General features: G+C 53.9%; 1 protein-coding gene across 1 annotated transcript in view; it reads right to left on the reverse strand.

The window, feature by feature from the left end:
* SPSB4 (splA/ryanodine receptor domain and SOCS box containing 4) overlaps positions 1–27314 on the reverse strand; it is a 77710-nt gene that overhangs the window by 33904 nt on the left and 16492 nt on the right. The window lies entirely within an intron of this gene.

A 27314-nucleotide genomic window follows, 5' to 3' on the forward strand; every position in this document is an offset into this window, starting at 1 on the left:
GAAAAGTGAAAATTCCCTCTTTCCCCCTGATGTCTGGGGCCTTGCCGATAACAGAGCCAGATGACACTGGGATTTATATGAGTTTTGACAACATCAAGTCCCAGAGAAGTCTCGGGGGAGCCGGGCAGGGAGCAGGTGGGGGAGCGAGGGATGAATAAGTCTGTTCTGCGCCCCAGGACAGCCTCTTCCATCATGCATTTGTATTCATCCCGTAGCCATGGCGCTCCAGGCAGCGGCCCAAACAGCACAGAGCACACAGCTGTTGAGGAGCTTATAGTCTCAAATTTTCCGCCTCAGAGTGGCCCGGAAATCCCTTCCTGAACATGCCCTCCGCAGTCTCGCCCGGAGCGCTGCTCCCCCGGGGTGCCGCAGGCCTGCCTCCTCACCTCACACCCAGCCGCAGGCCCCCAGGCCCGAGAGGGCCCGGGCGATTCTCCAGAGGGGACACGACACAGGAGTCATGCCCCGTCGGGGAGCAGGACACACGGTCAGATAGTCAGGACTTTCAACACCTTTTCTCGTCAAGCGCTTCCTTGGTGGCCCCCGAGGCGCTTCTAAATCCACCCCCTCCATGTTCTCTGAGGCGGAAAGTGCAGCCAAAGAGAAAATGTGTAGCGTGGGGGACAAGGGGACCACGGCAGGAGGGCAGGAAGGGACACTTGGGCAGGCCGTGTTGGTCAGCCAGCTCGCCGTGAGAGACGGGGCGTAACCCAAGGGCGATCCCACCTGAGGGACAGGGAAGCTGGGGCGTCTATACACCGACAGCCAGACTGTGACGGAGGCCTTCTCCCAGGAGCAGTCGGGTGGCCCAGCCAGCTCCCACAGCGGGAGGACGCCTTCAGTGCCGGTGGGGACACTGAGGTCAGGCCATGGGGCGTGGAGGGTACGGGGCCAGTCAGCTCAGGCCCCGGGAGTGGTGACGGGTCCTCGACTAGAGTCTCAGTCCTAGCCTGTGACAGCTTCCCCCTCAGGGTGCGGTAAAGTGGTTTTGGCTTAAAAGCCTTTCGTTACAGGACTTTTGGGGTTGGCCAAAAACACCCAAAAAAGGGCCAGGAGCAAACGTGAGACCCGATCTGTGTTCTCTTCAGACCAACTCAAAAATTGCCTCCTCTGAGAGGCCTCTGAGAGGCACAGAAGAGTGTGGAAGGAAGAGCTGCCCAGCTCAGCTTCCCCTGTGGGTGTGCGGGCGAGGAGCCACCCCAAGGGTGAGGCTGGCCGAGTCGCTCCTTGGGAAGGCTGCTGTAGTCAGCACGGATCTACACAGAGCCAGAACACCAATCCCGCCACTCACCAAGCTCCCGAGCACCTACTGTGTGCCGTGCCGTGGAGGAGGGTCGAGGGGTAGATGATGCCTGGTCAGGTGGAGACAGCTGAGACAGAAGAACAGGGGCTGCCGGAGAGCCCCAGGACGAAGAGGAAGGTGGACACGAGCTCGCTCTGCAGAGGAAGACCACGGTACTCCACCTGGCCCCAGGCAGCAGGACTGCCGCAAATATTGTTCGAGAAACAGCATGAGCGTGCCCAGCTACCAATCACTGAAGAGAACCAGGCCAGGCCTGGGTGGCATTTGTTAAATGTCGACTGGGTGCTGGGCACCTGGCTGACTTTTTCATAGACACCACCACACTAAAGCACCCCTGCCATCAAGAGGGAGATGCTGCTAGCCCCTACTTCCCAGAAGAGGAAACTGAGGCCCAGAACTTGGCAATGACTTGCCCAAGGTCATATACACTGTTTATGTGGTGTTAGAGGTGGCCGCCATTCGGCTGGAATTCAGGGAGTGGGCACATGGCTCTTCATACCCGGCTGGTAAGGAAGACCCTTGGTTTCCAGTGTGAGTCTCTGCAGGGGTTTGAGCTGCTCATAAAAATATGCGTGTGTGTGATAAATATGCATGTGGACGGAGGGAAGAGGGGAGCCCAGCCAGGCCCTGGCAGCTGGCACACAGCCCTTCTCCATCAGTGCATGGTGGTAAGGTGGCTCTGGAGATCCGGAAGCTTCCCCAGCTGTGACTAATCCACTGTGGGCCTCATGCCCGGCTCAACCTCTCTGGGCCTCCTCTTTGTCACTTAAGATCAAACATTCTGATGAATTAAATTATACCTCAGTTTGTATAACAGAAGGAAGCATGTTTTTGAAATGAGACAGACCAGGTTTGGATCCTGGCTCTGCCACTCATTAGCTGAGTGACCTCAGGCAAATTAAGTGACCTCTCTGAGCCCCAATTACCTCATCTACAAAGTAGAAAAGGAAGTAGCGTCTACTCGGCAGATTTGCTGGGAAGATTTACAATATGAACAGCGCCTACCACAATATATGGCATTACAACGTATTTTATCATTGTTGTTGTCATTATGGCCAGCTGGCATTTTTAGGTTTAGGTTCCAAGAAGCCTTGATGTCTCCCTACAGACTCTATTATGAGAAAGAACGCTTCATCTCCCTGCATGACCTCTGCTAATGTTCCCACATCACCCGGGCCGCCCTACATTCGGCCTCCTCCTCTCCGGGCCGAGTAGGGATCCCGGCTCCTTTCATCTCCAGGCAGGTCAGGCTCAGCCTCGGCACTGCCCCCTGCCCGGAGCCCATCACTGACACCTGCCCTGCAGGTTGGCAGCCGCCGTGTGGCCCACAGCCTGCTTTGAGGGCAGAGGGAGGCAGGCAGAGGAGAAACAGCAGGAGCCCAAGCATCAGACTGGCCTTGAAACCACTGTGTGATCATAGGCAAGTCGCTTCGCCTCTCTGAACCTCTTACAACGGGGAGAGCAGCCCCTCTCTACAGTGCAGGGAGGCCTTGCCTCCTCTCTCTCCTTGCCTTGAGACTACGCCCAGGCCGCGTACCCATCCTTAGCTTCCCTCCATGCTCGCCCTGTATCGGGGTGCTGAGGGCTGGAGGACCACTCCAATGCGATCCGCAAGCTTGGGAGGCCCTTGGAGCAGGAGACTGAGCTCCCATGCTTGTCATTCCCCCAGAGGGCCCGCTCATGGGCAGGACAGCGGCAAAGCCAGTGGCTGCCTGCGGAGGGCCTGGCTGCCCTGAGCTGCTCTGGCAGAATGTGGCTGCCTGCCTGCTTGAAGCCCCGCTCCTGCCGCACAGGGGCGCACAGAGCAACCGGCCGTGTCAATGACGGAGGCTTTGATTGTACTGGATTCTCATCAGTATTTCTTGATTGACCCCTGTCGATGGTGGAGAACAGTAGATGTGGTTAGTGAAGGGGAAGGCCTTTGGTTGAACGTAGGCAGGTTGATTTCACCCTGAAAGTTTTCATTTTGTTGGCTGATAAGGTCCATGCTAATGATCATCATATCATCACCTACTGCTTATCAAGCGCTGCTGTGTGCCACTCACCCTACATGGTATTCCTAGTCCATAAACATGCTGGGAACCAAGGGTGGCCCCCCACCTTACAGAAGAGAGAGCTGAAGCTCAAAGAGGTCAAATAACTTGCACTGGGTCCCCAGCAGGGGATCAAGGAAGTTGAGGTTTGAACCCAGCTCAGCTCGACTCAAGGCCACCGCAGGCCTCCCCACCAGCCTGCCATGCTGCGAGCTCCGGGTTCACAACCTCCTCCAGAGTCTGCCGGCTGCTGTGTTGAGCCATGCACTGACAGCTAAGAAAAGCAGCGTCCGGGGCTGAGCAGGCTCCATTCGCGCAGCTTTTGCCGAATAGAGCTAGTATGGGCACGAGCCTCGGCTGCTTCGAGAAAGGAAGTTGTCCAACAAAAGGACGTCACCCTGCCCTGTCACCATCTCTGTAGGTTTCAGCCTGTGTCCCTGGCCATGTAGCACGAACCTGGGCCACTGGTCCCGCCAGCGGGGAGCCCTGCCATCGGGGCTGGTCCCGAGTGAAGCTGCCATCCACATTCTCAGCGGCAAGCAGCACCTGTGCTGCTTAATCGAGTCATTTGTCAGCCTGCACAGGCTGTGGCAGGAAGATCAGAGAGGCAGGCGTTGGGGGGGTGGGGGGGGCGGGAGGTGGTCCACACAGGCCCTGGCTCTGTCACTAACGGGGTGAAAAACGGCATGCCTCCCTTCACCTCTCTGAACCCCAGGTTTCTCACTTGCCACATGAGGGCAATTATGTCCTGTCTTATTGCTTGGGACACTTTTGATGGTCAAAAATAACAGCGGATTTAAAAGTTAAACAGCACTGATAAGTAAGAGTCCTTACACTTGCTGAGACCATAATTTCTCATCAATAACAACTATTCCTATCATTAATAACAATGCATGTTTATGGCACTCTTCCCTATGCCCTTGTTAATTTGTGCAGAATACATGCAGTGTCTCCCATGATCTCTACAACAGCCCTTCTATGGTGATTCTGGTTTCGATTCCCATTTTACAGAAGGAGAAACTGAGGCTTGGTTTCTAAGCATTACAATGTCCAAGGGCTTGGTCCTGGGACCTCTTCCCTTCAGTAGCTACACTTATTCCCAGGGGACTCGACGCTGTGTCATGGCTATACAAGCCATCTGTATGCTGGACCTGTCCCCTGCACCCCAGATGTGCCTGCCTATGCAGCACCTCCTCTCGAATGTCCTATGGGCATCTTAACTCCCACATGTCCAAGGTCAGGCTTCTGATCGCCACCCCAACCTGTGGTGTTCCTCATCTCAGTTAATGGCACCTTCACCCTTCCAGCTGCTCAGCGCCAGAACCTGGGCTCATCTCTGACTCCTTGACCCCCTTCTCTTTCTCTCACCTACTCCAGCAAATGCTATTGGAGTTTTGAAAATATATCCAGCATTTGGCTTCTTCTCAACCCTTCTTCTGTTACCTTCCTGATCCAGGCCACCAGCATCTCTCACTTGTATTGAAGTAGCTTCTTAAGTGGCCTCCATGTGTCTACCTTGGCCACCCTACAATTTACTCTCAAGACCACAGTTCAAGTGATCCCACTAAAGCCTAAGGCAAATCATGTCACTCCTCTTCCAAAGAGTCTGTAGTGACTCCCCACCTCACTCAGAGAAAAAGCCAAATATCATACCTGATCTGCCTTTCCCCCTGCCTATATCCTCTTTGGCTTCATACCCTGCTCCTGTACCCTTCACAGCATATGTGCCTCAGGGCCTTTGCACTTGCTGTTACTGCTGCCTGGATGGCCCTTCCCAGATACACCCACATGTCTCACTGTTGCTCCTGTTTCAAGTTCTTGGCTCAAATGCCTCTTTCTCAACGGGCCCCCTCCAACACATTCTAGCCCTTTCTTTACTTTATTTTTCTCCATAGCATCTATCACTTGCTAACATTTTATTCATTTATTACCTGATTGTCTATCTCCACCTACTAAAATATAAGCTTTACGAGGACAGTTTTTTGTCTGTTTTGCCTCTGCCGTTTGTACCCCAAGTGCCTACTAGTGATTGTCACATAGTAGGTACTCAATTAGTATGTGCAGAATGAATGAATTTTTAAAAAATGTGCTCAGGGTCACATGGTGGTAGAGTTGGGGTTTAAATTCTGGGCTGACCCTCATGTATATTCCCAATCTGGGGGGGGGGGTAGGAGGAAAGAGAGAGAGAGAAAGAAAGAGAGAGAACTCTTTAGCTTATCCCTTAATTCATAAATAGTCTGGAAGGGGGGCAGGAGCTGAAATAAGGGGGATGGCCAGCATCACCTCAGACGTGTATTTATGAATGTCCCCATTCCCTTCCCCCAACACACAAATGGATACACTCAGATTTGGTCAGCTGTTCCAAAAAGCAAAAAGAACAATTCCAAAGCAGGCTCTAAAGTGACTTTCCCAAGGTCACCCAGCTGATTAGTGGCACAGCTGTCAACACTCACAAATTCTGGAATGATTTCTGTGAAATCCCTGAAAATTGGTTTTTCAAAGATAACTGGCTTTTGACAAATTCCTCATTGAATAAAGTAAGGGCTTCTGTCCAAACGTGTCCATCATCTCCTCTGTTCCTGACCCTAAGGCTGCTGGCAGACACAGGCCTGCTTGTGAAAGTCGTGATAACAGAATCCATTGCAGTCGAGGAAGAGGATAGGCTGAGTCATGAGAAACACCGCATCTGCTGCCTGTCCTGCCTCCCCCACCCCCTCTGCCCCCACACCTTGGCCTGCCTCGCTCCTTCAGGCTCTACCACACTTGGCGGACGCCCAGGTTTCAGGGCTCAGAGGTCCCTTCCTCCGCAGAGCTCTCCTTTATCTGCCGTCTGCACCCCTGTGGTGCCCTTTCTCTGCCGTCTGAGCTCTCTGGGAACCTGCAGCTCCTGCTAGAATGTTCTGCTTCTGTTGGACAAATGGGCTGGACCATGTGGGCCCGTCTTTGTGGCTGCAAAGCCCAGCCCAGATCTGGCCTGGGGGAGGTGGAGGAGGGTTTGGACAGTGAACACTGACCTGCTGGATGAGGACGACGATGTGTCACACAGCCCCTTTCCCTGAGGACCAGTAACCTCCAGCTGGGATTGGTCCCACCCTTGGGGGAGGTGGGTGCCCACAGAGAGCAGGATCAAGGCCTCCCGGAAGGGCTGCGAGGTGCGTCAACCAGCACCTAAAATCCCACTGCAGTGTGGCACGGAGTCTCCCAGGAAGCAAGTAGCAGAATGGTAAGGACAGTCTGGTCCCATTTGTGCTTTGTGAAAAAGCAGGTGCACACATTCGCATTTGGATATGGAGACAGATGTGCTAGCATCAATCTCGAACGTGGCTGAGGAGCTTTATAAGACATGGTCAGAGTGGGCTTGGCTTAATTGGGGCACCCCTGAGACGAGGCTTTGGAAGCAGGCAGTTGTAGGGGGAGATGATCTCTGAAAATGCGAAGGAGAGGGCAGAGCGCATCAGGGACGGGAGGAAGACAAGTAAGGGTACGTTAACGAGCTGACAGATGGGGTCAACTGAGCTCATTCTCTCAGGACCCTCGGAGCAACTGTGTAAAACCCACCTCAGAACCATCCTGGAGGCTGGGGGAGCTGGGGGCCTTTATCCACTGACCCCTCTCCCCACAACGGCTGAGGGGTACCCCCAAGTTGTAGCTGCACCCTGCTGAGTGGCTGTCTGCAGCTCAGGACAGGTGCCACCACAGTGGCTCTGAAACCCAGGGGGCACGGGCGATGAGGCGTGGGCACCCCAAGAATCTGCTAGGAAGCGTGGGTGGACAGGGAGCACTTTTTATATCACTGAGGACATGTTGATGGGCAAGGTACACTAAACACAAAAAAGCAGGAGGCTCACCTCTCCTCCCGCACTTAGAAGTAATCTTTGACAACCTGTTTGGAGAACAGCCCTCTAGCATGGCTTTTTATAGTGTGGATTTACACATATTTATTTTGTTGTGGATCTATGTACGTATAACCTTGTGCCCTTTCTGTGCTCCCCATGTAAGGCAACACCTTCCTTTGAAGCCGGTGCTAACGGCCCCCATAGTCCTGGGGAGCAGGGTGGCCACCTGCCCGGTCCACTTCCGAGAAAGCCTGGCAGGAGGTTTGGGTCCCCATGGAATGCACAGAGCAGGGACCCCAGGAGGCCAGCTCCCCACCTCGCGGCACGGAATGGATTTATCACTCTGACGCTGGGGTCCCAAGCTATTAAACACAGCGCTGCCTAAACAGCCAACAGGGCTTTAAATCTCTGCTCCAAGGTCACTTCCATTTTCCTGCTCACTGAGCACAACCAAACTTTTGCTTCCTAAAGAAAAGTCTATTCCTTAAGGTTGTAAACACAGAAACATCCCCCCACTCCCACTCCCAGCGCAGACAAGGCAGCAACTCCTCATTGGGCACGCCCCATCCCACTCTGCCTCAACCCCTCCCCGCGGCGGCCGGGGTGGGCACGGGGGAGTGCAGGGCCCAGCCCTTGGTTCTCGGCTCGGGGCCCAGGTCCAGCTCTGCTGCTCCCAGGCTGTGCAACCTCAGGCAAGCCACTTCACCTCCGGAGCCTCTGCTTCCTCATCTGGAAAATGGGTATGTCACACTCACTTCTCAGCACTATTTGAGGATCAAATGAGATCATACTATAAAGCAGCTGTGACAGGTCCTGACATTGTTGGGGACCCAGAAACTGGGGCTCCACCAGCACACCCTAGACTTTTCACCTCCTGCTGGGTCTGTCCTCCTGGGGTACCTCCCCACGTGGCCTGCTCCCCCCCAGTCTCCTCTCCAATCTTGTCTGCACAAAGTCCACAGTGCTTGCCACCCCTCCCTGTACTGCGAATCCTCCAAAAATGTGGCTTTCTTCATGTTCCTCCAGCTCTTCCTGTTTAAAGTCTAAATGCAGCTGAGAGGTCCAGGCCTGCCTTAGCCTAGCCCCATCGCCTTCCATGCCTGTCACCCTACCGCAGCCACATTGCTGTCCACACTGCCGGCCACACCAGGCCTACAAAGACAGCCCTCCTCTGAGCCAGGCCCAGCGAGCTCGTCCTCCGAGCCAGGGTCAAGGTCCTGTGTGCAAATCTGACTATAACGGCTCAGGAGCCCTGGTCCTCTGCTGTACGTCACCTCACAGGCAGCTTCCCTGAAGCTCTGGGCCCCTCCACCCCCAGCCCTTCCCCTCTTAAACCCAGGGCTGCTGCTCTTGACGCTCCCAAGCAGGACAGTACAGGTTCGGATCAGTTCACCCAAGAAGTCAAACCCGGACTGCGTGTCTCTCTAGTTGTCCGATCTTGAGTGTACAACTTTAGGCCTCGGTTGCCCCAGGAGTAATGTGAAGAGCAGCCTACTTCTCAAGTGTTTTTAGGCAAAGGAGCTGTTGACAGAGCCTGGGACGTAGTATCACTATTATAATCTTCTCCAGAGTTCTGACTTGTCAGGTGTTCTATGTGTTGCTTTACAGCTCTTCTGTCACTAAGCCTCAGGCTGCAAGGTAGGTCATGTTATCCTTGCTTTACAAATGAGGAAAGAGCCAAGAGGAGTAACTTACCCAGAATCAAAGCCCTGGCCTGCCCGATCCCAAAGTTGGTACTCTTCAGAGCTATAATCTCTTCTACGCACGTACTGTGTGCCAGCCTCTAAGCCCTTTATATATATTATCATATGTGTGAGCCTTACAACAGCTCTGCAAAGTAGGTACTATTATTAGCATCCCCATTTCACATAAGGACACCAAGGCACAGAGAAGTTAAGCCACATAGGCAAGGTCACACAGTAACCAGCAGCAGAGCCAGGATTGGAACCTAGGCAGTTGGAGGCCAGAGCCCCTAACTGTTATCCTCTGTGTCTCTTCCCTGCTTTGCCCTCTCTTATTGCATGCGATTCTCCCAACAACCCCTCAAGGTAGGTGGTATTAGCCCCATTTCACAGCTAAGGAAAGTGGGGCTCTGACACACAGCAGGTGTGAAATTAAACCAGGAGACAAGGCATTTCCAGCTGTGAAAATAAAATGGCTTAAAACTTCCCTCTGATTCCTCCTGTATTGTTACATTCTGGAAGACCTCTGACTGAGGATGAGGCTGCAGCGATTGAGCGACATTGTATTTCGTTCTTGTCCTCCTAGTCCATGCTCTAACTGTGCAGACCATTCTGCGTGGACTCAAGGCTTGTGGAAGGGCAATGGGTGCCTTAAGAAGGCAGTAGACCAGAAACAAAATCGGACGGCAGAATGCCAAGAAAACTTGCCTAGAATTCTGCTGAGCTTTGGGGCTTTGGAGAAAGGACTGACCATGTGCCTGCTCTGTCTGCAGGAACCGCACCAAACACCTTGGGGATCCCTGGGGAGAGAACCTTCTGGCAGTAGACCAGCAAGACAAGCGCAGGGATGTGTGCTGCTGGCTCCATGCCCACAGTGAAGGGAGGCATTGCTAACTGAGCAGTGTTCTTTCCCACAGAGGCAAGGTAGGGCCTCGGGATCCTTTGCAGAAGAACAGTGTTACAGGCAGCACCTACTGATAAGAACTACAGTTCTCATCTTCCTTGCAGCTAAGAACAGTATGTGATCACATTTTGGTCATTGAGCTATAAAGCGGAAGCATGGTGTGGTATTTCTGAGACATCTTTTTAAAGGAAACAGTGTCCCCTCCTTCGTTTCTTCTTCTGTCCTACAGCCTGAAGTGTGGGTGCAAAAGCTGGAGCTCTGGTAGCCATTCTGGACCATAAGGTACCTTTGGGAATGGAAGTCACAGGCTAGGAAGGTAAAGTAGCAGGCAGAAGGAACCGGGAGCACCGATCACCTCATCGAGCCTCACAACATCTTTGGACTGCCTGCTTCTTGACTTCTCTTGAATGAGAGAGAAATGACCCTCTATTCCTATTGAAGCCTATACTATTGGGAATTTTGGTCTCAGACAACCAGACCTAATTCATACTGATACACATCTAGCCTCCAATAACTCCCCCAGGTGTGCTTCCAGCATGCTCTCCGATTTGTCAGCCCCCGAATCTATCAAGCTGCTTCACACCCCATGCCTGCCTCTGCCATGTGCTGTTCTTGCTCTGTCGGAAACACACTCCCCTTCGTTTGGCAAATACCAACTCATCCTTCAAAACTCAGCTTGAGGGTTCCTCTCTGGGAAGCTGTCCTAGATTCCAAGGTCATAGTACATTCACCTCTGGAGTTCTCACAGCACCCTGGGTCTCATGCTCAACTGCAGCCCCTAGAACCCTGCCCTGTAATTATATCTTCACTGTCTCTGGGTTCTCCTGGTGGTAAGGGCAATGTCCAAGCTTCCCAGGGGGCCCAGGCAGAGGAAGTACAGTAAATGTCAAAGGAATGAACAATATATGAATGAGTGCCTGGTGGTGAGGGGGAGTCAGACATTCTATGCCATCGAAGCTGCAGTAGCTGCTGCAGCCAGGGAAGGCTTCCTGGAGGAGGGGGAGACAATGGCACAGAGCACACCAGCTCTGGCTATCGGGCCAAGCTACTGCCTGTGGCACAGAAAGTAGGCACCACGAACCCTCCAGAGATCTTTATATGGCTTAATGGAATCTCTCTAAGACAGTCCCTAAGTATCTCTGAGAGGTCACGGCCCCCAGCTAGAGCCGGATCACCGATGGATGGGGAGTGATTGACAGGGCAGCTGCGTAAAGGAGCTCCAGGGCGCTGGGTCGGGCAGGGGAGGGGTCAAGCATTGTTGGAAGCTGAGCTTACTCTGTGCTGGCTTTGTACGGCCATCTGGTTTGGGTCAGAGGTCTCCAGGGACAGGTTTGATTTATAGGCCTGTGCAGTGGCCCAGGCGGCATGGAAGGGAGGGCACAGAGAGGCCAGGGAAGGGGTGTGGGGGAGGAGGAGGGAAGGGCCAGGCAGAAGCCCCCTCCAAAGCTGAGCAAGCACGGGGCTTCTGCTCTGGGCCTTGGAGGGCCTCCAGTTGCATTTAATGGAGAAACATTACAAAAGAAAGTATTGAAGAAACCACGAAGTCTTTATTGGGGAGCCTACTCTCTACCTGGGACTGTATCACATAATATTACTGTCTAGGAGAAGAAACAAATCCACACGAGCCCCATCCAGTGATGCCAGGCGTCGGGCGCTGTGCTGGGCTTGTCACGTCGGCAGGCTCCCTGGCTACTCTCTAACGCCCTCCAGCAGAGCCATTATTAGCCACATTTTACAGACAATGACAACCAAGCAAAAGTGCAGAGTCCCACAGCCTGGAATGGCCTAGGTAGGGTTCAGACCGGGCTTGCTGCCCCATTCAGAGCCTTTCCCCTCTGCCCCGAAGGGCCTCGGGAGGTTCTGGAGTTAGTGGAGCGAGAGGTGACAGGCCAGAGTCCAGCAAGCAGGAGCCCCGGAGAACGTCACCTGAAGATTAGTCACCAAGAAAGGGGTGGTGCTTTCACTTTTCCAGGTTACAAACCCCTGCAGACTCCCTCTGCCCACCCACATGTGCTCCAAAGGCACAGAATGGTTGTTACTGTGGACTGAGATCACCAAACAGAAGCAAAAGAGTGGGGCTGAAATGTGCCTGGAGAGATGTAGATGCTGGTCTGAGGACTGGGGGCCATACTCTCGTGCTGGAGGTTCTGAGGGGCCCTGCTGAGGGAGGCCACACCCAGGGTGCATCTCCTTGAGTTGGCCTAGAGAAAGGGCACACCTAAGACCCCCTCTCCCCAAGGCAGAGCCAGCTGGAGCTCCCTCCTGGCAGGAGGCTGAGAACATGAGGCCCATGCCTGTCCCATGTCCTCCTCAGGACATGTCCTGAACTAAGAGGGGCATCACCCAGGGTTCTGTTTGGGGTGTGGGGGGTTGGGTAGCACAGGGACAATGGGGAAACCATAGAGCACAGATCCTATGGGCCCTCCAAACCAGCTGGGGGAAGCCACGGACCCGGCAATCCACCCCTCTAGCTCCTTGCATATGCTTGGTGTAACCACTGTCCAGTGAGGACACCTGAGGCTCAGGAGTTGGGGGAAGGCTCCCCTGTGGCTGGCCCAGGTCACACAGCTCTGCAAAACCTGGCCTTAAACACGCATCTAGAGAAGTTCAGATCATCAAGTTGAGGCTAAGCAAGGAAAACAGGGTTACAATAGGGCATATCAGCTGGTTTCAAAACCCTACTACAGCTCATCGTGATCAGAGGAAGGATACCAGGAGCAAGAAAGGAGGCCTTCAAGACTTCCTGAAAGGGAGGCGTCAAACCTGGAGTCAGACCAATAAGGCTCCAATTCCAGTTCTAGCCCTGTGACCTTTTAGCTTCTCACAGCCTCAGTTTTCTCATCCATGAAATGGGGATGTTAATATGACCCACACAGGGCCAAAAGGATTAAATGTGTGTGTGTGTATATATATATACACATACATACACACACACACACACACCCATATAAAATGCATATATAAAAACACTCTTCGGGGCAGGGAGATGTTTATCAGATGGTTCTCTGACTTATATTCACTGCCACTTTTGGTGGGAAGCACCCCAGTTCTGTGGCAGGAAAGGTGGTTCTGGCAGGACTCAGGCTTTCCTGTCTGTGTTCTGCATGTCTATAGAGCAGACTTCATGAAAAGTCAGAGCCAGCCCGAGCAATGAACCTCCCCAGGGCTGGTGTGTAGCAGGCCATCCGTCAACAACAAGCCAGAAGTGTCACCTCCCAGCTAGGAATGCAGATGAAAAGCTGATTTCTGCATGGGAAGGGGGACCCGCATGATGAAACCAGACACCAGGCTACTTCCTGCCAAGAGTGCTATGTGAGGTGCCGGCAAAGCCCAGCTCTGGCCTTTGACCTCTGCCCTTGGTTTGTTTACACACCGTGGGGCTGGGGTCAGAGCCTGAGATACACCGTGGGTTCAGAAAATGACAACCAGACCTAGCCAGATGTGCATATGTGTCAGGGACAAGGAAAGTGTTCAGCAGCTCGAGAAGCATGACTGCGTGCTGGCGAGAGGCCACCGGGTGGGGAGCAAGGAGGACAAGACCGCACGGCCCCCTGCATGGTGGCCACAGGCCCTGTTCTGTTCAACTGCGCCAAGGGAAAGCGCCGGTGTGTGCAGGGCTGAGGGGACGCACAGAGAACGTGCTGGTCCCCTTCTCCAAAGAGCCCACCGTCCAGTTGGAAAGGCAGGACAGACACCCCAGAACCTTAAAATCACAACTTGGGCCAGTGTACGATTACAAGTCAACATGAACGGGCCACAGCGCTCTCTCTGTGAAGCAGTCTCCAACATGAAGCAGTCTCCACTTACAGCAGGCTTTCGAGAGCCTGATGTTATTTCACCTCTCTAAAACCCTTTTCTTATTTCTCCCCTTTTACCCACGAGGAGGTGGGGGCTCCATGGGCACAGGAACTTGCCCAAGGGCGCAGACCTAGCAAGGGGCACCGCTGCTCCCTGATCCTGAGCCCAGGGGGCCTGGGCTTTGGCCTTCTGGCAGCAGCTGCCCCTCCCCAGATGGGACTCCTGGCCCCTGCTGTCCCCAGGCCCTCCTCTTTGGCATTCCTGGCATACCTCCCGGCACTGCCCCGCCTCCTGGCTCTCCCCACCCAGGACCTGTGACATTCTCTGAAGTTTCCTGGTTGTGCCCAACACTCTGCGGATGAGCATCTGTGCGGAATCCTCTTCCTACACCCACCCTGCTCAAGCCAGGCCCAGGGGAGAGCTGACCCTCCTCCTGGCACTGACTCCAGAAGAGTCCCATGATGGAAACAGGGGCCTGCACCTTTCCATTATGTTCCCCAGTCCTCCCCAGGGGCTGCAGAGCAGCGCCGACCACTAGAACTTTGGGCGACGGTGGAAATGCTCTGCAACCTGGTAGCCACCAGCCGCATGGTGCTATGGATGTGGCTAGTGCAACGGAGGAACTGAATTTTTCATTGAACTTTAATTCATTTCAACTGAAATGTAAGTAGCCGCATGTGGCTAGCAGCTGCTGTACTGGACAGCACGGCAGTGTAAAATGTTTGTCATCCAAAAAGTCAGACGCGCAGACAGTCTCTGAATATTAGCACAGAATAATGGAGATCCTTTGAGGTCATCTTGTCCAATCCCCTCCTTCCTGCAGTGGAGAAATAAAGGCACAGAGAGGGGAAGTGACTGGCCCAAGGTCACACATAGCCAGTGGCCAAGCTGGAATGGACTGAGCCAGCTCTTCTGGCTCTAAGTCTAGCATTTTCTTCCCCAGGACCTGACCCCTTTTTCCTTCTTTTCCACCCAACACCAGACTCTAGGTAAATCAAGTCAGTTCAGCTCGAGAATGCTTTTTCAACTCTCACATATCTGAACAATCCATTTTGCCACAACACCTTGAATACCTGAGAGAAGCTGATGGCACCAGCCAAAGAGGAAACAGTCCTCCACCTGCTGTGTACCTCCTGGATGGCTCACCCAGCCTGAAGTGACAAGTGCCCAAGCCAACAGACACCTGTCAGAACCCTGGGGCTCTACCATGCCAAGGGACAGAAGGGAAGGCAGAGTCCACTGGCCCAGAACCCACCCACATGTCTCCCTTCCCAGGATGCAGCCAGGGACATGGAAAAACCAAAGCACATGGACAGTGGCTGGCCCAGACCTTGGTCATGGTGGTGGGGAAGGCTCCAAGCCCTTGGTCACCCACCCACCCACCACCCAGATAGGGAAGACTGTGAACCACAAATCCCCAGCCATGGCTCACTCGACAACCTGAAGGAACAAAAGCACAGTGTGGGGACACCCACATGGGTGTCCCTGCTCCATAGAGGCCCCTTCTCTTGGCTGGCCTGCCAGATGGCTCTTAGTAGACCCATGGAGCCCTGTTGTGTTCAGACACACACGCACTTACGCACACGTATACACACCCCTAGAATCTGCTTCTGGAGCAGTGACAAGGTGGAAAAATAACAGGTGCGGCTCAAATCAGCTCCCCCATGCACAGAGCGACCTAGGCAAGTCTCCCAAACTTTCTGAGCCTCAATCAACTCATCTGTAAAATGGAAATAGCAGTACCCACCTCAGTCAAAGGCCACCTTCACCAAAGTTCCAACACCGTGTCATTTGGTAGAACCAGGAGTCATGTCCCAGTGGAAAGGGAACTCTTCTTCAAAATAAGGTTGTTTACAACTTTTTAAAAAAAACAGTGAATCATCTGAGTCTGTAGGATGGAAGAAAATGCCATAGCCTGCAGGCCCCCAAGCTCAGCCTCTGCTCACGCCTACGTCCCACAGCCCTTGCTCTCCCCTGCATCATGCCCGGCCTTGTTGGCTGTCCTGTTGGCCACAGACTCACCACCTTGTACCCACCAACTCAGTGTTCCCCAGATCTTCCCAGGGCTGCCTCCACCTTACCATGTACGTCTCCAATGCCCTTCCCTGAGAGCAGCCCGGAGACACCCCTCCCTCCCTCCCTATCACCGTCTCCTGTTTTGCTCATTTTGTCACATTTCTCTATGTCTAGATTTATCAGAGATTTGTTTTCTTCTGTTTCTGTCTCTCCTCCTAAGTTGTCATCGCAGTACCCCCAGCGCCTGGCTCATAGGAGATATTTTTAAAAAATAGCCATTGACCAATTGGCTGAGTGATAAAAAGCCTCTCTCACTGTAACCATGGCTGTCCAGCAGACTGTGGCTCCATGGGGAGTGGACAGTGGGCCTGCCTTGCTGGCCACCGCAGCCCAGCTCCTGGCCCAGGTCAGCACAGGTCAGGCTCTTCACAGACACCGAGTGAAAAAGGATAAATCACCTCCTTACACCGCAGGGCAGACTGGCTCACGCAGGACCATTTGTGGTTGAGGGAAGGGCGATGGCTTATTTATACCGAGATCAAATTAGCGGCTATGGGCAGAGTGCGACTAATTTCAATTTACTATTCCTGGCTAATTGGAAACTTCTTAGGATTCCCTTCCCGGAAGTTTCAATAGGAAGCCAGTAAACTCTTTGTTCTGTGCAGATGCTGTAGGAAGAATGGGCTCTCTCTCTGGGCCTTGTCTTCCACCCAAACCTGCAGTGATTTTTCGCCCTGCCATGCGGACTCTGAGTTAGGCAGTCAGTCATTCAGTAGATGTTCACTGAGAACCCACCGTATGCCAGATGCTGGGGACACAACGCAGAGGGGATGACCTGGCCTCTGCCAGCGGGGAGAGAAACAGTGAGTGACTCAGGAGGTCTCCATACCGCACCTCGGCCCTCCCACACCCACGGAAACACTGCCCCTCCTGGGTCCCTGGCTGAGAGGCTGACTTGGGGCCTTGCTCCACACAGTGCACCGATGCCCCTGGTGCCCCTGGGGGTACCCTGGGAGGAAACAGGGGAATAAAGCAGCCTCTTCAAACTGAGCCACCCAACACTGACACTTCGGTTGCATGGGCCAAACATCTGTTTCCTTGGTGCTGGAGCCAGTAAGAAGGGTCTTTAGGTGTCCCACGCCTGTTCCAGCTACGACTGGGAGCCCAAGCCCTGCTTCTGCCTTAGACCACAGTTCCCGATAACCAGTTCCTATGAGTCTGGACATCTCTGCTTGCCGAGCACACACTCCCTGTACGTGACCCAGCACCCCCTATTGCACCCCAGTAGTCTCCTTCCGGTCAGGCATCCCAAGAAGCTGACTTCTAGCCCATGCTAGATTGATGGCATAATCAAGAGGGAAGTTTGCGACACGAACACGCACACTCACACTCCTGGGTCCACTGATTCTATAGATGAGAGACCGCTGAAATCTGTGTTTGCACATGCTCCCTGAGGGATGCTGATGTCCAAGCAAGCGTGCTAAATGACCGGCGCCAGGACTCTCCACAGCTAAGGGATCAGCAGGTAGGACCCGACCCAGCAACAGCCGATCAGGGGTGGGTGGGACCCTCTGCCTGCACCCGATGAGAAGCACTGGACCGATCAGAGACCCTCGGGACTTTAAAACGAGACCTGGGAAAATACTGTGCCAGCTAACAGTGAAGCGCGGGAGTCGGGTCAGGGTCAGCATCAGCCAACACCAAGAGGTAGCTGACTTACGAGGAAACCAGAAAAGATACAGGAGAGGGTGGGGGCAGGTGGGTGGGAGGGAGCCTGTGGCAGACGTGCAGGTGAGGCAGCAGAGGGGTGCCTGAGCGCGCTCCCGTCCCTGGACCCCTCAGTCCTCACACACCATTACACCCAGCCCTTTCCTGAGACGACCTGGGTCTTCGGACCTCCAGAGGAGCCGGACTAAACGTCCCACCCCCGCTCGGCACCTGGCCTGCAGCTGAGCCCTGCGAGTGGCCCTCAGCTGTGACTCCGGCCCCTGACCCCAGAGGCGGCCATGCTTAGGGAGATGAACAGGGTCCCACGTGCCCCTCTGAGCCAGGCCGCGACATCAGGCAGAAAGCTGTCATCCACCTCACTAAACACCAGAAGCAAACCCGCCCCCACCCAGGGACACCCTCATGAAACGCATTTTGAGGGAGCAACGTCGACAGGGCAAGATCTGGCACATGGCCGTAGCTCCAAATGGATCAACTCAAATGCTTCTACTTAAATGGCTCCAAAGCCAAGGTGACGACGTCTGGCAGCTCTGGCCCCTCGCTGCTCCCCAGCGGGGTCATCGGCCTTGGAGGTGGGAAAGATGAGGGGCACCAGGTGCCTCGTCAGCTGTGGGCCCAGAGGGTCCTGACAGGGCAGCCTGTGCCCACTGGGGCTCCCGGCAAGAGGGTCACGAGACGGGGCTCGCAGCTCTATTTATAGACGCGGCCGCCACTGAGGATGAAGAACTGGGGAGAACCAGCACGGCAGTATTTTCCAAGCTCACGCTGTCTCGGCTTAATTTCATCCCAAGCAAATAAATCATTAAGGAGGCACCGAGTCTTGGAAGATCTGATGAAGAAGGGCCATTAAACGGTACAGCCTTAACTTGAATTATGGAAGGCTTCAGACAAGCAGCCTTATTAGTGTCTGGGCTGGGCTGTAACTCATGCTAACTGCCCCCTTGCCTTAACCAAGGGACACGACTGGGAGGATCGGCGGGCTCTCTGGCCGCAGCAAACAAATGCTGCTGCCGGCCAGGGAGGCTGTTTGCTCTCCCCAGTCATTTAAACACCGTCCCGCAAGTGTGCTTACCCTGTTCGCTGCTAGCCCTGCGGCACCCACTCCGTGTCTGCACCGCTCCCGTGGGCACAGGTGAGAAGGAACACAGCTCGGCCATCCTGTATTTAGGGTGTGGAAATGCTGTGGCAGTGGGACTGCTGACGCCAGCGTCATCAGACCCTTCTGCTAAGGCCCGAGACCCCCAGCAAAGCCGAAGGCAGGCTCACCGTAGCCCCGCGTGGCCCGGAGGCTAGAGGTGGGGGTGCCGGAGCTGGCCGCCTGGATCCCTGCACGGACGGCTGCCTCCAAGTTTGTGCCGTGAGCGGGCTCTTCAACCCCTCGGCCTCAGGCTCCTCATGTGTGAAGTGGGGTAACAGTACCTTTTCCTCCTCTGTGGGGAGTAAATGAGCTGCAGTGTCGGGCACTTACGAGCATTTGCATGGGGCTGTGGGGGTTTAAATGAGACAATGGATGCACGAGCAGCACGAGCAGCGTCAAGTGGTGTTGGGCCTTTTGTAGGTGTTCAATCAATGACTGTTCGATAAAGAGCTGTTTCTATCTGCAGGAATCCTGTCCCACGGAAAAGTCATGCATTTCCTTGTGGATACCTTGCTGGCAACCGGGCGAATTTGGGTTCCAGGACAGATAAACTGAGCCATGCAGTGGTTGGGGAGGATGAGAACGAGAGGAAAACAGGGCTGGATCGGAAAGGGAGGAAGTGCAGAAGGCACAGCTGGATGGTGGGAGGGTGGGGAGCATGGTGGGGGCAAGGTGCAGGAACAACTCTCATGTCAGCCAGGCAGGAGGGCTTGCTCACAGCAGGCTCTGCCGGGGGTGGGGTGGGAAACAGGCCATTTCCAACAAAGAGGTCGGCACAGACCAAAGCACGGAGGAGTAAGCAGACTGGCTGGCTGCAGGATCAGAGTGGGGGTGAGAGAGGTAGACGGTGGGGGCAGGGGACAAGCCATGCATGGAGAAGCCTTGCCCTGCCCTGCCCTCAACACGCAGCAGCATGAGCCTCACCCAGGGGCTTGTCGGAAATGCAGAGTCTCGGGCCCTACCCACACCTCCTAAGTCAGAGCCTCATTTGACAAGATGCCCATGAAGATGTGAGAAGCACTGCTGACAACAAGTCTATGGGGTGAGTCCCGGCATCAAGCCCACTTCATAGACAAGAATGCTGAGGAAACTTACGCCAACTCATCCAGGTAGTACATGGAGGGACTGGTGATCTCTGGTCTCTGACTGTGCTGGACTCCCTGCCCTGTGGTCTGAGCAGGGTGGACACAGGGGCTCTGACATGCAGGAGGCACAGGGAAGCCACGGAGGGCCTCAATGCTGCCCAAGCTGCCAAGGCCGCTTCCCAGGAAGGCATGTTGTTCCTCCGAAACTCCTACACCCTCTCTCATCTGTGTCAGGGTTTTTCAATACAGGCTCACAAACTGCACTGAATTCTCACTCTCTTGCTTCTGGTGAGGTGCATTTTCAAGGAGGATTGGAGGCCTGGGTTTTCGGTCTGGTTCTGCTGCTAATTAGCCGGTGACCTTGGGCAAGCCCTCCTGGCTCTCTGGTCCATTCAGCTCCCATCTGTCAAGTGGGGGTCTGGCCCTGGCTGCCAGACCCCGTTCCAATGCCTGGGGCCAGCCCTCGCCCTCCTGCCAGCTCCTCCCGGCCACCTCTTCCCCTTCCCGTTCGTCCAAAGGTCCAGCAGAGGCGAGCCCACAGCCGGGCCTAGTGACCATCTGCTCAGAGACAGATGAGGCCCTCAGGCCCGGCACCTCGGTAGCTCATCCCCACGGAATACACACATGGGCTGCAGCGGGCGACGAGGCCATGTATTTGGACATCCTTGCTGAACACATGTTCACCAAGCAAGTCACCACCAGGAACTACAAAACACTTCAACCAGGCACTTACTTAGCTGGAAACCTTTCCAACTGCTCAGAGGGAAGGCTCAACGCTCCCAGCTCATTTACGACAAACTCACAGTAGTCTTCGAACCTCAGGTGGCATTTCCATCAAGTATCCAAGAGAAAAGAGTCAAAAGCCTCCCCAAACCAACATATTCCTTAATGTGAAATCCCTCAGACCAAAATTAATAACAATAATTATCTCCACATTTAGTAACACTAACAGTAATTTTACCAATCTATGGGAGCTGTGATGACTGGTGATCTTTAAGCCTACTTTTTCCAGTATCTACGGGGCCAGGCACGCGCCCAGTCACTTTCTGTAGATCTTCCACAATCCTGATGCCTGTGGCATAATATGTTTCTACTACTATTGCAGAGGCTCCAGGGTGAGATGAATTGCTCAGGGTCATAGCTCACAAGCAGCCCAGTCAGGAGTGAGCCCCAGCTCTTCCCACAAGACCCCACTGAGGCCCTCTTGGAGAAAGAGGGCAGGTGCGTATTGTTACCAGGGCCCCTGCGTGTGACTCCGCTGTGGCCCGCGGCGACACTCTCCTGACTGAGCCTGCATTTCAAAGCCCCCTTCCAGCAGGCAGGACTTCCAAGAGTGAACCTACTTGGTTCAAATGTGAACCCCCCTCCACACACACACACACTCAGAGCCAGGCCACAGTGTCTGAGCAAAACCTGCTTTCAGCTAAAAGTCTGTTCCTTTTTGTGGCAAACAAAGGGTAGGGGCCAGTTTCTGAGTGTCAGAAACTGAATTGAATAGCCCAGCCCATCGCGCAGCCTGGGCCTGGCCCGAGTGTGGGGACAGATGTGCTGTGCTTGACACACAATGAGAGGTGGGACTGGGTCACCCTAGGGTCAGTCTTCAAGGGGGTGGCCTTTCATAGCCAGCCTCCCTCTGTTCCAGCCAACTGTGACTCGGGTCCTGCTGCAACAGGGAACAGAAAAGCTCGGCAGGTGGCGGGAGGCCAGTATATTCACATGCACCTACTGAGCACCTACTGTGTGCTCAGTTCCAAGGGGTGCCACGGAGGGCGTCCCTGCCTCCAAGAACTACCACCTTCAGCCCCGGCAAGAGCAGCAACAGAACAGCAACCCCCCCCACCCTGCCCATGGATCTGCGCTGGGCCGGTAAGGGACCAGGTGACTCAGTGCACTGACACACACCCTATGTAAGGACTGACCAGATTAGACAACTCAAATGCCCCTAGTCCAGCACTGTGCTCGAAGCCTCCTTACCAACAAATGAATGTGATTTCTACTTTAAACTAGAAACTAGGGGCGCCTGGGTGACAGAGCGGTTAAGCATCTGCCTTCGGCTCGGGGCGTGATCCCAGCGTTCTGGGATCGAGCCCCACATCAGGCTCCTCCGCTGGAAGCCTGCTTCTTCCTCTCCCGCTCCCCCTGCTTGTGTTCCCTCTCTCGCTGGCTGTCTCTATCTCTGTCAAATAAATAAATAAAATCTTTAAAAAAGAAAAATAAATAAACTAGAAACCAAATCATTCACAAGATTCATCAAGGGGCCTGGATGAGCTCGGCACTGGACACGGGTAAGCGCCGTAAGACCCACAGCCCCCTCCAGCACACCACCACGGTGAGCCACAGGCTGGACCATGCTTTGTTTCTGCCTCATTTCTAATCCTCACAGCAACTACTCAAGGCACATATAATTATTCCCACTGCACAGAGGGGAAAACGAAGGCTCGGGGATGTTAATTAGCCAGAAGGCGGCAGAAATGAAATTTAAATTGGAATCAAACGTTTATTCTCAAAGACTGGAAACTGCCTAAATGTCAAAAAATGGGGGACTGAATAAAATAAATTGTGATACAACTGTACCAAGAAAACCCGTGCCACCGTTAATAAAGAATGAGGCGACTCTATAGTAATCATATTAAATAATAGCCAAGATCTAGCGGGGGAAGTGAGAGGCAGAGCAATGTTTACAGCATGATCACATTCATGTAAAATTTCTCTGTTACAAATTTCTGGAAGGACACATGAGAAACTGTTAATGGTGGTTGCCAGCAGGGGGAGGAGCTGGGGAGCTAATGGGTTGGGGGGAGTATTTCATTGTAATATTTAAATTTGTTGCTATGTGCACACTTTGCTTTTCAAAAGTAAATGCACGCATTTTTTAAAAAGATTTTAATCTATTTATTTGAGAGAGAGAGATAGCAAGAGACAGCGTGAGCAGGGGTCGGGGAGAGAGGGAGAGGGAGAAGCAGACTCCCTGCTGAACAGGGAGCCCGATGCGGGGCTCGATCCCAGGACCCTGGGATCATGACCCGAGCTGAAGGCAGATGACCAACCGACTGAGCCACCCCGGCGCCCCACACGCACACATATATTTAAGTCCCTCCTCTATCAACATCCCCACACAGGCTTCCTGGGTCACCATCCCTTGTCCTGAGGAACTTACTTCATCTCCCCTTGGGGAAAGAAGGCACACATGTGGAAAAGTTAGTAAATGGGGCAAATGGGGGAGACTCGGTGCTGAACGAGGTGCAGGGGGCAGAGCCCTGGGCTGAGGGCTGGGGGTGAGTTGGGGTCAAGGCAGAATGATAGGGCAGAGGGGCGAAGGGGAGACCAGGCCGGGGTCGGGAGGGCAGAGGAGAGTCTTGACGTCAGGGAGGCTGGGGGGACCATGGCACGTGGGAGACACATGGGAGTTAAGTAGGAAGGTGGTGAATTCAGTGCGGACTGGAGGGTGGCTCTGGCAAGGGGATGGTCTTGTCCTCGTACTCAGCCTGGTAGAAAACTCTCTCTGGCCTTCATCAATACCAGAAGCCTTGGCTGGCTGCCAGCCTCTTCTGCTGAGCCACTGCTCCAATAAATACTTGTTGGCAGGTCAATTAAACCATCGAGGAACAACGTCTGGAAATACAGTTTCCCCGGCTCGATGCAGGTGGACAAGCCCTCTCTGCCGGTTAGGCCTAAGATCCTACGTTTCCTGCTCTCCACCCCCCAGAGAAGGAGCCCTGGGGCCAGCTCTGTGGAATCAGCCCTACGTGGTGGGCAAAAAGGAGTCAGGGCTGGCCCGGGCAGCAGGTGGTAGGACACAGGAGTGCTTATGGCCTGGGGTGAAGCACGGCTCTCCTGCTGGCTACCTGCTTGGCCTTGAGCAAGTTCGTGAATTCTTTACCTTTCCAAGATTCCATTTTCCCATCTACAAAATGGAAATAACAGCAACATTGCCTCAAAGTTCATTGTCTGGGTTAAGAAAAAAGAGAGAGAGAGAGAGAGAGAAAAAAGAACACTTGGCCAGAGTACAAAACATGGGTGGTATTTATATAAAGTATAATCATTAGGACCCCCAAATCAAAGCTGAGCAGGGCTCCAAGCCCGCCTGTCTCTGTCTGGGGCTCCTCTCCACCTCCTGTGTCGCCCATACACCACTCACCACCCAAGATCTCCAAGACAGGAGACAAAGCTGTTCTGTCAAACTTCCTGGCCTCCAACATGTGGCAGGAGGAGCCAGGGAGCGGAGGAGCGATTCCGGAAACCAGCCTGGAGCCGAATCCAAAGGCCTGGCCCACCTCACAGCAGTGGGGCCCAACCTCACAGCGGTTGGGACATTTTCAGTGACATTCTCCTGTTAGCGACCAAAGCATGCCTGATTCACAGACACTGCTGGGGCTGTCTTGATGCAGCTAACTTTTCAGAACACCCCGTGGAGCTCTGTGCTGAGCCAAGAGCTTTGAGGGCTGGAGACGAAGGCGGGACGGAGGAGAACGGCCGGGCCAGCACCTCAGGGTCTCACCCAGATCCACCGCTGAAGGAAAGGTCCAGTTGGCTGCGTGGCCACCCAGCCCGGTGGAACAGCCTCTCCTGTTCCTTCCCTTTCTGCCCCCTCTGCAAACATCTCCACAAGGGGCCCGGTTACTAGTTGTGTGACCTCCAGCTCTCTGGGCTTCAATGTCTTCATTGTGCAACGAGGTACTACAGGCACCCGTGGAAAGAGTAGTCGCGAGGATTAAATGAGTGCCGGTGTGTAAGGCGCTCAGCACAGAGGCCAGCCCAGACCAGGCACGTGTACGAGGGAGCGATGGGTGGTGCGTTACTTCTGCTCTCGCTCGGGCCGTGGACCGGTCATCTGGAGACAGCTCGCCCGCTCGCCGGGCCTCAGTCCCACGCTCCGCTCGGGCGGCAGAGCCCCTGGGCCTCCTGCAGCTCTGCAGTAAACCCCGCGAGGCGGAGCTGCTTGGCTCCATGCGCGGCTGAAGGACGCACTTGCAACGGGAAAACATGCTTCTAGGAGCTCTGCCCCAACAAGCACACGCGTCAGAGTTAGCTGCGGTTAGTCCTTTCTGAGTCTTGCTTTCATAGCCATAAAAATGCAAACATTGAGAAAAGGCTATCTGTCAACTTATTTCCGTCACATTAGAGGAGAGGCTTCTATGAAGGCCGCTTTTGTGGTGACTCCTAGCCGAAGCCCAGGACGCCGCGCAGCTCGCCTGGTTGGTGAGAGCCGCGAGCACCGAGTGCTGTGTGCCTGCTCCGCGCCCGCGAGCTTTATCATGCCCGTTTTACAGAGGAGAACACTGAGGTCTGGAGAGACGAGGTAATCCTTGTGCCCAGCCTTCTGGTGAGCACTGGGGCCAGAGTCAAACACGGTCTGTGAGCGGCCTTGAGCATACTTCTCTCCCCGATGATCTTCTGGGGAAGCAACCCCAGAGAGTGGCCCTGCCTTTCTGTTCCGGAGTCTGTCTCTGACCGTGCTCCCCCACATCCCTGCCGGGTCTCAGTGTGGAGACTTGGCATCGTGTCCACAATCAACGTTGGCTCAGAATTCTCATGTACAGAACCCCACGTTGGGTTACCTTCCCTGCCCAGGGACTCCCCAGGGCCAAACCCTTCCCGGTGCCCAGGGATGCTCCAAGTGGACATCAGCCCAGGTCACCAGCTACAGACATCACACAGTCCCCTCCCCACCAGCCCCGATCAGACTCCACTGCAGCATGTCCTATGGCCCATGCTATAGTCAGGGCTGGTCCTAGGCTGACCATGACCTTTCAAAGCCCAGAAAAGCTGAGGTCCCTCTTTCTGCCATCATATCCGGCCCGTAATAGAGAACATTGATCCTATCTGGAGAACAGGCCAGTGCCATAGCAGACAAGCCGAACCTGACACAGAACAACAGATGCTACAGGCTTGCCTCACATGACATCTTGGCCTTCCCTTGCCTCCTGATGAGCATTCCAGCTTCAACCAGCCTCAAAAATCACTGCCAGTGGGGAGGAGGGTGGAGCAGGCCAAGTTTCAGCCACGCCAAGCTTCTCCAGCCACCTGAAGGATTCAAGAGCTGTCCTTTCCCACCCAGGTCCCAACCAACATTGCACCAAGGAGGATACCATGGCTTGACTGCTCCCGGTCCTAACATGCATGGGGGGAGCCACTGGCTACAGCCTCATTAGGACCTTAGCTTCGTACCTGAAAACCAAGCAACAGATCATAGCTGAGCGTGAACCAACACCCCATACCCAAGAGAAAGCTCACCATGGGGGTCTAACTGTTGGCTCAGGGAGCTCCTGCTGGCTATCAATGTCACCCTGTAATCCCAGCTACCATATTATTGGTACCACCATACCAATCTCACCACAGCTATGAAAGGGACCTGATATTGTTGCATTTTACTGATAAGCAAAATGAGTTGTAAGGCATTAGAATGACTCACCAGAGACACAAAACCATGGAGCACTGGGGATCAGTTGGCACTAAGGTGTGTCAGACTCCACAGACTTGTATGCCAAGTCCAGTCTTCTGTTCCCATGATAAATTCTGGCAAGTAAATTTTCCAGTTCTGCTTGAAACGAGTATTTGTTGTTGCTGTTGGTTTTCTCAGTACTGGAGTTTGCCTGGTCCCCATGTTTATGAGGGTTCCAGACATTCTCCACAAGGCACTGGGATGATTAAACTAGCCTTTCTCAGGACACACTCATCTGCTCCTAGATCTAACTGGTGAATCCGAGAAAACAGAGCAACACTTTGCCATGAATGGCAATCGTCATCTAACTACCATGAAAATGAAATCGGAGCCAGAGTGTCGCCTGTTACACCAGAGAGCTGAGCACACCAGCCACTTTCTGCTGGCCTGCCACCCTTAAAACCAGCCAACCTACCCTCCACTCGAGTAAATATAAATTTTACTTGAGTAAAATCTTGTTCTTGACTTCTTTTCGGGGGTGTTACTCTCAGTCCCTCAACTGAAAAGAATAGGCTTCGGAGGCTGACAGACCTAGGTAGGCGCTGGTTCTCTGTAGCTCGCTCTTCCGTTTTCTCCTCTCTGAAATAGGGGCAATTACAGCTCTCATCTGACATGAATAAACTGGAATTCTGGCTGAAAGCACCTGCCTCTGTGAGCTTCATCAGGGGTGTGGCAGGAAGTGTCATGTGTGGATGAGGAGCGGATAAGCCCGCAAGGCTCCACTCAGCTGGCGGCCATGTAGGCCTCCGAGCAGAGGCCACCCTGCCTCCCGGAGGGACTCCCTCCTGAAACCATAACCAATTTTGTTGCCATGATTTTTAAGCTGCCTCACAGCATGATGGTGCATATTAAATAAGAGGAGGCCTCAGAGCTGCCGGGGATCACCCCCAGTAGCCTGGGGGCTTGTCGACAGCCTGCAAAAGGGTTTTGTTTGCCCACATGGTGTTTTCAGCAGCTGCCAGCTTCAAAAATTGGGCCCTTTCACACAAATCTAGATTTCTGGGTCCTCTTGGAAAGATCAAAAGATTCTACAACTTCTGGCTCTCATTCCCAGGAGGCAATAATCAGAGATGAGGGGCAGGTGACCCCTTTTAACAGAGTTCACCAGGGAGAGCTGGAAATTGGGTGTTCAGTCCCTGCCTTCAGTAGGCGGTCAATAAATGACAGCTATTATTATCATTACTTATTATTTATCAGTAACTCCGAGTCCACGGCATTCAAGGGCAGGCCCTGCGTCTTCTATTGTCACCCTCCTCCTGCTGTGGGCTTGAGGCCCGGCACGCAGGAGACAGACATCATTCTGCAAGACCCTTATGCCGACAGCAAGATTCATGATTAGCACCAACCCA

This window comes from Ursus arctos, unplaced genomic scaffold (assembly GCF_023065955.2).
Source record: "Ursus arctos isolate Adak ecotype North America unplaced genomic scaffold, UrsArc2.0 scaffold_20, whole genome shotgun sequence".
Lineage (NCBI taxonomy): Eukaryota > Metazoa > Chordata > Mammalia > Carnivora > Ursidae > Ursus > Ursus arctos.